General features: G+C 38.6%; 1 long non-coding RNA gene across 1 annotated transcript; it reads right to left on the bottom strand.

The window, feature by feature from the left end:
* Positions 1–647: 647 nt before the first annotated feature.
* Positions 648–2,856, bottom strand: LOC136424219 (uncharacterized). Its single transcript, XR_010753835.1, has 3 exons — positions 2,758–2,856; positions 2,430–2,476; positions 648–1,078 (listed from the first exon to the last, which is right to left on the bottom strand). It is a non-coding gene; the product is annotated as an uncharacterized lncRNA (long non-coding RNA).
* Positions 2,857–13,515: the final 10,659 nt, after the last annotated feature.

Here is a 13,515-nt window from a genome sequence, read left to right as displayed (position 1 = left end):
TTTTCGTTTACAATGCCGCGATATGAGCTTTTTCTTTATACCATGTGAAATACACTCCATGGCTACTCTATGTGACCTACTTTCTACTTTAGATATTTCATAACTAAAATGTTTTATGACGTTAACTATGGAATAAAAAAAGTGACTGTCTGCATCTACTAGTACGTACGTACCTCACAGGAATTGTTCATTTAAGTTATTTTTCTGATAATAAACACTGCATGAAACTTTATGAACGCTCTGTGCTCTTTTTAACTGTATCAACTGAAGTTACCCTCTTCAATACAGAATTAAAGATATTGTGCAGAGTACACTGCGCAAATTGTTGCGGCCTTACATCAGTTTTCCATCCAAACTTCTACCCTAGTTATGGCGTTACAGACAGAATCTTTTAACTCTTGCTTAAAAGTACTAGTTCTCCGCCATTTCCTTACAAATTGTATCCAATTGCAAAATATTAAAATATTCTCCTTTCTTTACGGCACAACGTCTACTAAGTATAAATATAATCCCTCCAGGGAATATTACTGCTTGTTCGGAAAGAAACGGTTACTTTAAAGAGATTTACTACTGCAGCATAAGTATTGCCCGAGGTATGCTCACTTCAGATATCCAGGTGTTCAAGACAGTTTTCCGAAGACGACTGGTTGAAAAGTTTCAGTTTATTATCGGGACAGGAGAATTAACATGGATGAATTATGTTAGTAGACAGCTTTTATTTCGGTACTGTCCCATTATGTAGCTTTGACAGGACCTATACACTGTATACTCTAAAACTCTAAAACAAGTCTTTGCCGGATATTTGACAAAGTGTACGATCACAAACAGGAGGTAATTTATTACATCATATGGTAACCTGTGTTTCATCGTCAATAGTACCCTCACTCTGGGAATGTTCCTGCGCCCGTCTTCTCGCAGCGTTCCAGTTTATCGTGGCCGACTCCGTCGGTGCGTCCTCGTAGCGAGGTTTTGGTGGGACGGACTTAGTCGGCTTCTTCGGTGGTGGCTTCACTGCGAAGTCACTCAGCTCTGCATCAATTAGTCCCTTTGGGTTCTTCACATTCTCTGGAACCGACTCCTGGCAGAGAAGCAAGCAAGCAAAGATAGAAATTCGAACATGTTGTAAATGATACGAAACAGATTCTAAACTGGTGATGATGAAGCATAAAAAAGTTCCTAGCTTTTAAGGACAAACTATTATAGGCATGTTACTGTACATTGCCTGCATTACTGCCATATTAAAAAAATGACTAAACTGAACAAAATAAAAACCAACCGGACCCACACATCTGCTTGGAGTGCAGACTGCCCCATCTGTTTATTTATACTTTCAGGCAAGGCCCTCACTCTGTTGACCTGTTTCGGGAACACTGTTACATGCCCCATTATATAATGTAGTGGATTTACAAACTATCCTTACTAATTATGCAGATTATCTCCTGATTTACGTAATTAGTCATTTATTGTGTAAGGCACCATCTGAGCTCTCTACATACCAAATTTCACGACGATCTGTCGACCCCTTCTCAAGTTATTCATGTCCGAAAGTCAAAACAAAACACCCACTGCCGTTCCAAACAAGACGCTAGGGGGCCCAAACTTACACAACTTAATTCCTGTGGCATGAGCTATCTACCACACAAAAAATCATGACCATAGCACTTTCAGAAAATATGCTCCAAAATTTTGAAGCTCCGCTGCAGTACCTTAGGTACCCGCTAGAAGGCCCATTATCGAACTTGATCTTCCTTTCTGAGTGTAAACCCTACCCATCCACTAAATATCATACAGAACCATCAACAGCTTCTTGAGTTATGTTGTCCACATACAAATTCACATCCACACAATGCCCGCTGCAGTACCGAAGGAAAATGCCAGGGGATCCATTTTTTAACTTTACCTCCGTTTCCAAAACCTCTACACACCTACAAAAAATCATGAAGATCCATCAATGTTTCCGTCACTTTTTTTCCTACATACAAACACACAAAAATTAAAAGTCCCCTGCAGTACTGTTGAAAAACGTAAGGTAAACCATTTTCGAACTTGACCTTCCTTTGGACAACCACTACATACCTACCAAAAATCATAAAGATTTATCAACGGTTTCTTGAGTTATGCTCTTGACATACATACAGACCGCTGGCTCAACCAAAAACATAATCTTCCCCGAGTACTATAGTACTCGGCGAAGATAAAAAGAAAAGGCTCATACGTATCTATACTGTTAATGTGCGTGTTTGTATTATTTGACGCTATGAAGGGTTGGGGGAGGGGAGATGTCGATTACATGAGTCAGATAATGCTTTTTTAGTCAATGACGGAATTTTTTCTCTAAATGGAAATTGGGTTGACGGAAACAAAAATAGAGGTGACTAGAGCCCTGATTTATATCATAAAACGGAAAGTTGCCATCTCACTAAGCTCACCTGTGGGTTCTCATTTGGATTCTCATCAGCTGGTGCAGCTGCAGCACCTGGAACAGGTAACAGGTGGGGTAAGCATCTGTATATAGCAGGTATAACCGTGTAACACACCAGCTTCCAAAGCACGCGGCGGCGCGGCAGCAGCTGGTTACATTACACTGAACGGCCTGTCACATCCAGGAGGTCACATCTACATTTGCATATCAAATTGTAAGCACACTGTAACGCTTCCATGCAATCCAGGGAATCAGGCTATATGTATAGGAGATTGTGTTTAAAAAAAAGCATACAATTGCCTGCAATTATAAGAAGCAAATGAATACAAAACTACCTCCTGGCACGTCATCGTGAAGTCTCTCCTCCTTCTTGACTGCAGGAATCTTGGCTGGAGTTGCCTTCTTCTTATTCTTCTTATCCTTCTTGTTGGTCTTATCCTTCGCAACTTCGGTGAAGATGACTTCTGGAGGAGGAGATGCTGCATGTTGGTGCTACCAATACTACAATACTACTGCATCCCGGTCAAAGCTTTTGCATTGAATAGCAGTTTACAGATTCATATTGAGGCAGCAGATCATAACACCAAGATGACGAAATTATACATTGGTTTGTTTTATAAGGTTCCCTTCTCAATAAAATCTGTAACAGAACTGGAACCTTTATAAATAGCACAAATTGTCTTATAGCACAAAAAAAACAGATTGGAATTGTCTGAATAAATCTTTATTTGTTCCAGTTCCTTTTTTTGCCATTTGGCACACTTTATGATAAACTTACAGTTAAGCAGACCGGAACACGCAAATATAACCTTAAAAGGCGTCATTAGTAAGAAGTATACATATGATTTACAGTTTTTTTACACAAAAAGAAGCACTGCAAAAAAATATATTTTGTTATAATCAGCCTGCTGTCTGTGTTTTGTACCTATGTGGTCATTTTAATCGCAGAAGTTTGGGGTCAATTGGGGTTTATAGCTGAAAGCTGGAGATTCGAATACATGTAGCTCAGACCATCGCTGCTTCCTAGTGACAGCTGATGAAACTGTGGTGATCCATACACCGCAGCCTTTGAAAATAGAGCCCCCGTCCCCTATCACGTCACACCATGTTTTTATGGCCTTGAAAATCTCCTCTAGCATTCTCTCCCCTCAAGCTTGACACTGACAGACCCCTGCCATTAATTATATTCCGACAAAAACGTTAAACTATAATTTTATGGGTTTCTAAGAAGATGAAAATCATGTAACGTTATCTTTGTCTCCAAGCAGGATTTCTAGCTCATGAACAAAGCCTCTGTTTAACATACAACAGGTTTTTGTGTGACCTTGAAAACTTCCCTTCTAGCATTATTCCCTCACAGCTTCACACTGATCTGATCACCCTGATCATTCTTCACAGATATATGCGTATCCTCATTAGGCTCAAGCATGTGGGGCGCGGGTGCATCTTTCTTTAATACAGGTGTGGTCGCCTTTCTGGGTCACAGCGAGTACCCGGGACTGTCGGAAACTATAGCTTGCAGAGGGCAGTCACAATTATCTCGTGAGTGCTGGTATGAGCGGTATTTTGACCCTTGCACATTTTACCAGCCATCTAGCCTGTAGCCAGAACTGTAAATGTACATGGAAAACTACCATTAAGAAATGTACAATCCCAGTTACACCAGTTTAAAAATATGCTGTTAGACTTGCAAGTTGCTTACCCTGCTGCCCTGTTGATATAACATGGTTCGCTTGGCGCCAAGGCCACAAATAACACTGTACAGATGAGACCCCTAAATTGGAACTGCAGTTACACTTATCTTTATGTCTTTATATGAAATGCATCTGCCAATATAGTTTGACATTAATGTATATCCAGTGAAAGCACAAATCGCTTATGGAACAGGCACGACTAGAACTTGATCACAGACTTGAATGGCTAAGGACTTAATTTTGTATTAATATACTTAATATCTATTCATCTATTTCTACTTATTAGTTATGACTGTAATAATGTTTACTACATATGATATATTTTTTACTCTCATCCGTGACCCCTCCCCTCCACTTTGACCTTGGGCCGAACACACATGTCGAAGTGAAATAAAGGCATTGACTTGACTTGAAGTTTAAACTGTTTTAACTACCATGAACAGTGTCATTTCCTATATGTCATATCATTAAAAAAAGGTGTTTCTGTGTCCTCTTAACAACAAATTGATTTAATTTCTACCTAGTTTTCCAAAGAAAACGGTGACCACTCCTTCAAGTCTGTGATATCACAAACACGATTTCCATCCCTTTAAGTCAGTGTCACCCTGTATATCCCACACCCCCAGGGTATGCATCCCTGTCATAGCTTTAACCATTTGATACTATCTGTTAAGTCGACAGGGTACAAACAATACCTGTGGAGAAAACACTCTGCCCTGGGAGAAAAATATGAGCTATCTGTTTTGATATTTATTTTTGTTTCAAAAACTGACACTTAAGTTTACAGCTCTAATGCGCATTGCCTTTCTACATAGATATTTGAAGCATAAATCACGAATTGGAATACTTTTCTAACGGGACATAGTTTTCAATGATGCACTTTTGTATCCTGATAATCTTTTTATTGGTGTTTAGAAGAATGTCCCTCTTCTCAGACAGACGGCTGACTAATTGAGGAAGTTAGTTCTGCGCAGCTAAACACCTGTTATGTTCCTATTGACAAAACAAACTTGTTTTCTCTCACACGTTGTGGTTTTGTGACACCTGTGTATTAGATCTCTGTGGGAGAGCACACAAGGTAGAAATGTAAAGAAGTCTTTAAAGTAAAACTTTTTAGTAGCTAGTAGTGCGGCTTCGTTTCGACCGGCGATTTCCGGTACCCAAGACTTTTCTCTGTGTTTAAGATCCAATTAAAGAAAGAAAAACTCTTGACTTGTTGACACCTGGGTACACCTGTTCAGCGTTACCTGCTGACCTGAACCTGACATTTTGAGGAAATATCAGCCATGTCTCATGCAGTAGGAATGTGGCGTGCTGTTGCCATGGTAACGCTATGCACATGTATTAACGGCCGACCAAACAATCAATAACAAAGTGCGGGGTGGCCTGTTGTTTTCTTGTAATATTGTGGAAACAGGTCCTACTTGGATTTAGTTGTTATGAAATACACCCAAGGTTGATGGCCAATAATTAAAAAGATCAGTTTAGAAATTATCAAAAGTACTCCCTTCTTCGCTTCCTATTAATTTACTGAAGAATGAAAATCGTGCAATCAATTATTTAGGGCAGCCAACAACACCAGACTTTCAACAAACCCGAGCCCGAACTACTTTAGCTCAACTTTGACTCTAGCAGTGTCACTGAAACTAGCACCACATTCGGAACATAACAAAAGCCGCCATGACAGCTTTTCAGGCTTGTTTTTATGGAGCAGATTCTATCAACAAATAGAAGGGTCACGTTACAAACATTTTGTTTTCTCCATGTTGTCCAATATATATTTTTTTTTACTGCGGACCATGTCTCCCCAACAGACTTCTGTATATGAGATCTCTGTGGGAGAACACGTGTCAAGAAAGGTACGGAATTCTTCATCGGTCGAGGTGAAACGTCTGTTTTTTAAGTCGCTCTCGGTAACTCCGCTGTGGCTCACGTTTTTAGCCCGTCATATTGGGTCAATAACCCTATTCCTATCAGCGTGTCGGAGTCGTGCAGAGGTGTAAAGCCTGAATTTTAAACGCGGAGTCATCGACTCTGAAATGTGATTGCTAACTTATAACGGATTTCCTATCTAATGTGAATCAAGTTTGTCACACACACACACACACACACACACACACACACACACACACACACACACACACACACACACACACACACACACACACACACACACACACACACACACACACACACACACACACACATCGGAGCCGAGTGAGGAAATTGTCGTTTAAAAGCTACCTTTTCCATGGACTCAACATTTGGGATTCTAGGGTTGCGAACCCTAAAACTTTATGATTAGATGCTATGCTTGTCTACGTAAAATATTTATTGTAAGCTAAAATATGACTGCATCAAAGATCTCCCACCTTTCTTGTCCTTCTTCTTGCCCTCCTTGACCTCTGAGTACTGAGCGTTGGTGTCTTCAGGGGGTGGAAGAATGTCTGGGGGAAAGAAAGAATAGTAACTGTTATGGAATTATCATTTACATGCACTTTTTTGTTATTCATACTGCTATCATGGATATTATCATCTTTGATGATGCACCTGATAATGTTTATGTATTATAACATAAATAGATAAAAAAGATATGAAATCGGACAACAGAGCACATCACAATCCTTCATATACACAAATAATTATAACTTTCACAAAAAATGTCTATCATCACGCTACATGTGTCATGATTACAAAATAATCAACAAACACGATTTACACCAAAATCGTTAGTCAAGCAACAGGTGCTTAAAGTTTAATCCAGTTGCTTGAGTAACGATTTTCGGCGTATCTTATTACCTGGACGTCTAACATTAACAAAACAGAATTTGAAGCTACAAAAACAGTATGTTTAGATCTAACTCCAGTTTTGCAAATTAGTCATTGCTGCTCTTTCAAATGTGTTTACCTTTCTTTTTCTTCTTGGATTTGTCAACTGTGGCATACTCTGAGCTTGGATCAACCATCAGTGTAGGCTTGTCTTTATCTAAGATGAGAGAACACAAGAAAACATTTCTTGACTACTAATTATGAAGTTCCTTTTGACACTGTATTCAATATAATGACTTTAATATTACAGTTCTGTGATTTATCTATATTCAACTTTTTGTGTAGATTTTTGTTTCCACATTAAATACAGTAGTATGGTCTTTTGTAAAGCTTAAAACACAGGTCTTATTTCTGAGCACACTGTCTAAAGTACAAGTATTAGGGAGAGAAAACATTGTTGTCTAGTATTGTAACTAAAACCTTTCTTCTTTTTGTCCTTGTTGATTTTCGCGTAGACTGTGCTTGGATTTGGTGTACCATTGTCTTCTGTTGGAGAAAGTAACACTCTGTATTGATCATTTGAAATGAAAATATCTAAATATGGTCTAACATTATTTTATCTTGCATATTTTCCACAGCAGCAAACGTACATAGAATTATCACATTATTTCTTTTACATTTAGAAGCAGGTGTATTATGACATTTGATGGTATGTATTTCGTTGTCAGTAAGTAAAACATATTAGCTATGTTATGGACTTTTCATATTTATCTATCTAAAGGCATATCATCTCAAAGCTGGAAATTCAAATTCAGTTGACAAAACAGTTTTTATAAGTGATGTTTGAATAAAATGTCTAGATTATTTTTATAACTAAAGTTGCTTTGATCGCGATCGATTGAACAGGTAAATATCAGAGCCGAGTTTAGATTTTGTGGCTTCCTGGTGACGCTGTTTCAGGGTGTTTGGCCAAGAACCCAGAGGTCTTGGGTTCGAATCCGGGGTTCCCTGATTTGTCCCGTTGACGTTGTGCCCTTTGGAAATGCACTTTACACGACTTTCCCTATTTCACTCAGGTGAAAATGAGTACCTAGGTGTGGTTAGGGGGTCCCTCTAATGGCACACTAAACGGAGGTCCCGTGTTTAAGGAGGGCCACACCTAGAACACGTTATAGAAATAAGCAGGGGTCCTTCCCGGTGTGAGTGGATCAAACCATATAAAAACTGGACATCTTGAAAAGGTGATGGTCACATGTTATGTCAATCCGACCACAAATGTGGTAATTCTTATTAGATGAATGAATAAATAGATTTCACATAACAAGAGAAGATTCCAATGCAGAGAATAGTAAATGAAGTAGTACACAAGGCTTTGCATCTAATGTTTTTGTTTTTTTAAGAGAAAACGAAACTAAGTTATCTGCAAACAACTTTTCTATCTGTATTTTATCATGTTAGATGTTTGGTCAATATCTAATACAGAATCAATATCTAATTAGATGGCCTCTAGCTTTCCCAGTACTGGCACTTCCCTGTGTGATTGTTATCAGTTTTTATGAACAGTTGAACCGTCACGCCAGTGTACACGCAATCCTGAAGTTGCTGTAAATATTGTCTGTCTATTGACGGCACAGACGTGGAGTGTTTTGGCTGAGAACCAGAAAAGGGAGACCGTCATGGGTTGGAGTGTGCACATCACCCTGCCGTGACTGAAAACATTGTTCGCATATTATCTGCACAGGTATCAACACAAGTGTGTCGCTTTTTGGCGTCGCACTAAAAAAGGAAGGCCGTGGAAAGGGATTGCTGGTAATGAGCGAAATATGAGGCTGTATGACCAGCAAACAACCCCGCGCTTGGTCATGAAACTTTGAACAGGGCAACAACAACGTAGCAGCATTAGACCAGTAATTAGTGTTTTGTAGAAAGACTGCAAAATAATGTGCGCATTATCCCAAGTTACAATCAAATCTACACAAAGTGCTTTGAACATGATAGCCATTTACCGCAGCATTTGTGTTCATGTCTGCTAATTTAATTTGCTCGCCGTGACGGTACAAAAGGCGCTTTACTCTGACTCCCCCTCGTATCAACAGGGATAAAACTTTGACTCCTGGTAAGTCAAAAGCATTTTCTCAGAAAACTAAGTGACTGGGAAAACAACAACGCAGACCCCACAGTTTTAATCCCTTGTTCTTGCATACCCCATCCCATCCCATCCATAACCCATTATCCACACATCACACTGCCCCTCCCCCTAGCTCATTGAACCCTTTACCCCATAGAGAGCATGCAATCTGTTCCAGGCATGCTTCCAGGTTCCAAACACACCAGACTTTGCAGCCCTGAAGCTGTTTTCCTTCACTACAATATTCTACATGGCATTTGTGATACATTCCTGACTGGCACTCTTCCAAGATTATCAAATATTTTCCAGAGCCTCTGCATTTTAGTGTCAGATACTCGTATAACAGTCTCTATGCATGAATAATGAATGAAATTATCTACCCAATGGTTTTAGATATAGCTGCCATTAGTGAATTTGAAGGCTTGTCTCTGCTCCAGGTTTCAGAGTTTGGCTTAGAGTGAAAGCTAGCTCATTATAAATACATTTGAACTGCTACTTGTCAAACAGAATATCTGAATTTCTCTAAATGTAAAAACTACTACTGTAGCAATTATTGTGACTTCGCCTTTCGGAGAGCAATTTTCATTTTCAAGATTGTATCTTCTCATTTTACAAATGGACCTATGCAATTAATGACCTTGAGTATTTGTGTCTATTTTTGTCCTCCTGCATACATTGTGTATGCAATATCTAACAGTATAAACAACAGGTGTGCTTTGGGGCAGACCTTAACATCTGCTTTTACTTTCAGGAATGACTCATCCTAGTGCTGCTTCCGTAAACTGAAAAAAAAAACATTTTTCTCATGTATATGCATTGTATCACTTCTTAAACACATGTAAATGGATTCTTTCACAATCTTTTCTATGGATATGGCTTGCAATGCCATGACTTTTCCAAACAGTATATCTAAAGTCTGCTTTAATTTTCTATGTTATGGGCATGACTCACCCATGGGTGCATATGAAAGTCTTTCATTTTCTATGTTATTGGTATGCCTCAGCCTTTTATTGTTTTATTCATTGTAACGAAACAACGGTGCCTACGAGGCCTTTTGTGTTGTGAACACGTATGTAAACATGTGGCAGAGATCATTAGCATTGGGCTGTAAAATTGTGTAATATAGGGTGTAGTTGATTTGAGCTGTTTTATGGCCTTCGTATCATAGTCATACACACAAATACCTCCCCCTCACTTGAAATCCTCTTAGACCAGAAGTGTTCATATTTTTTTTCGAAATACATAGGGTTTTAGAAATCTATGTACTTGTAAGATTTCTCTCTCTCTCTCTCCTTTCTCTATGTTACATATTGATTATAGATGAATGAAAATTAAACGTCCTTCAGACGAAAAAGATATGAATATCAAAATGAAGAATAGATAGTTTGTTCAATGCAGTCAATTTTTTTGTACCAGGTTTTAAATTCATCAATACTCAGCTGCCATTTACTGGGTAGACAAATAGGTAAACAAAGAAAAAACATTTGTTTAAACTACTCACGTTCCTTATTGACAGTAGCGTGCTCTGCACTGGGGTCTACAGGCCCTGCGGTTCCACTCGTCTCATCCCGCTCAAAGTGGACGTCATCGTAAGGGTTCGAATCAACTAAGCATAAGGGAACCAATAAGATTTTTCAAACCATTAGATTGATTAATTAAAGACGCCAAGTTACTTTTACCACTTTTTTGGGAATTGCAATTCAATGTTTTGGCCGACAAACTTCAGTTAAAACATTTTTCTATGAGTCGAGAAGAATATTATAAATGATTTCTGTCTGCACGATCCCCCACCTCCATCACATAGCTTAAACTGTCTCCAAGATATTAAACGAAACAGACACAAAAAAAAGTTATAGATTCAAGGTCAATGTTGTCTCATACATGTATACAGAATGTGGGGTTGTGTCAGTGGTGACAAAAAGTTACAATGGCCAGCTGAAATAACAACTGTTACTAGAAACAGGTAGTATGCATAGGTGCGGAGTTGTGTATTTGGGAACACAGTACAACAAGGATTTAGACAACTGCAACCTACTGGAACTTGATTAGATAATGAAGTTTGGCCAAGTTACCTTGCAGTTTAAAGTTTAAATGGCACACTTAACGTAATACATTTTGCTATGATTCATAGTGAGTAGCATATTAGCCACAATTTCTGTCTGTTCGAATAATCATCCCTGGAACTTAAACTGTCTCTAAAATATAAGACCAAACAAACACACAAGAAAACAAAATAATTATACATTCATTGTCTCATATGTGTATACGAATGAGGGGCTATGTCAGTGGTAATAAACATGACAGATTCAGACAATGGTCAGACAAAACAACAACTGTTGCTGAATTTCTCTGAAAACAGTATCATGCCATAAGTTGATGTGGTCTTATAAACACTGGTAGTACATAGATGTGGAGATGGGGTATTGGAGAACACAGCACAACACGGAGGTAGACAGCGGTGACCTACCATAGCTCGAGGTGGTGTATGGACCCTCGATATCTTCTGGAGGGGCGGTGGGGGAATCGGGGACCGGGTGATAGGGTCGAGCAATACCCATGGGTTTGGGCTTCCTACGTTAGAAACATTAGCACCAAAAAACAAGCATTAAAACAAGAAAACGGTTGTATTTACCTTGAAGTTCCCCGTTCGAGGGAACTTCTGCGTAAGCATAGTCGGGGATGTTTTCCGTGCTTTGGTCCAAACCGTGGTTAGTGGCGGATCTACCAGGAGTGATTCTGCAAATAGTGACAGCGAGAGAGAAAAAAGTTTTGCTATAAAATCTCCAGCTTATATTTTCCTTGCTTTACAGAATCGGCCTTAAGGAATTTACACTGGACTAGATCTAAAATACGCATGTGTGTGCTAAGATATAAAATATACTATCTCTGCTTTATTTTAAAACACAAATATTCCAATGTGATAATGAGCAAAACTTCCAAACAAAAAGAATCAAAACAGGTTCTAAAGGTAGGAATTGATAATATATTAGGTAACAGACAGCAGTAAACTAATAATGAAAATTTACATGTGTTGGCTGGTTAGTTGGTGTCTAGTGTAGATCTAGATCTATGCATGATATGATATTGTTGTTATTTAGAACACATTGAAGGTTCCAAATATAACAGAAGATAAAGCTCATGAGGATTAAACATAAAAGAAAATGAAAATAAATCAAACCTACATTTCTTTCAGCTCTACATCTTTTTTGTCTGAAAGAATAGTAAATAAAATCGGAAAAGGAAGCAAACTTGTGGTATATGCAAAAATCTGAGATTATGCAGGGCTGATTGTGATCAATAATGTCAAGAAAAATGAACTTTCAAAAGAAGTCATGAAAATTTGACAAACATTAACAAAGCCTTGCTGCACAAAGTCTTGTCCAACGGATATAGATCTTATACTTGCTATTAGATGACTTCCTTTTCCTTCTCCTAAAAACGAACACTCCAACACCGATGATAGCCAAGAAGACCACCCCGCATACAACTGCTGCTATGATGATGGTGTTGTCTCCACCTGCTGTAAGGGAGCAAGGATGAAAAATATTTCACATTAATCTGAATACTACAGTCACAACCATGAAATGCCTGTGAGGGATTTAATAACATTTTGGGCATTACTTGGTGATTGTATACAATGCTTAGATTTATTGAAGAAACATAAGATTAAAAACAAAATGTATATTTGCATGTTTGGACGGGACACAATGGCTTCGGTCCCGCCCAAACATATAAACATACATTTTGTATTGGTAACTTCGCATTGCACAAAACCACGAATTCCTTGGAATTTCAAGGCCCACACAAACATGTCAAAATTCGCTGTGTCCAGGCCATGTACATTGTTTTCCGGTCATGGCATGTACGAGCCTAGAATCCCCTAACATACCCGAAATTGCAAGTGTTATGGGATTTACATTAGCCGCACATTTGGTGTGTAGTGGAAAGTGACTGACAAAGAAGCCAACATATAACCTAGAGATTTTACAGTAAAACGGAGCTACTACGTCAATGTTAAAGGATGAAGACGCAAAACAAGATAACGGGGAGGGGGGACCCATTCACATTATCGTCCACTTTGAACCAAATGAATAATAAGAAAATTTTTAAGAATAATAGAGGATGTAAAACGTCAGATCATTAGTCATTGCTCTCCTTTGAACTCCTTTGTAAGAAATGTAAGTTGAGATGGACTTGCTTAGTATTGTATGATAAAAACGCATTATAAAAATGAATTTCTCAATATTTGACATAAATTGAAAGTGTGAAAAGGTCAACTCACATTTTCGACAAAACAGAATAAGCTTTAGTCGCAACAAAAAGCTACCTTGACGCGTCATGCATGGCGTATCCGATATTCGATTGAACGTCACGTATTTCACCAAGGGTGTTTTTTTTTACTCGCACGTTACCTAGCTTCTTTTTAACGTATCAGAGTTTAAACCATTCTTTGTTTCCAAATTTGCAAGCAGTGTTGTATATGTACATCTCGATCTCTCCTG

The sequence above is a fragment of the Branchiostoma lanceolatum genome, chromosome 18 (assembly GCF_035083965.1).
Source record: "Branchiostoma lanceolatum isolate klBraLanc5 chromosome 18, klBraLanc5.hap2, whole genome shotgun sequence".
Classification (NCBI taxonomy): domain Eukaryota; kingdom Metazoa; phylum Chordata; class Leptocardii; order Amphioxiformes; family Branchiostomatidae; genus Branchiostoma; species Branchiostoma lanceolatum.
Note: the sequence above shows the minus strand (reverse complement) of the source record. Positions and strands in the feature narration are given on the sequence as shown.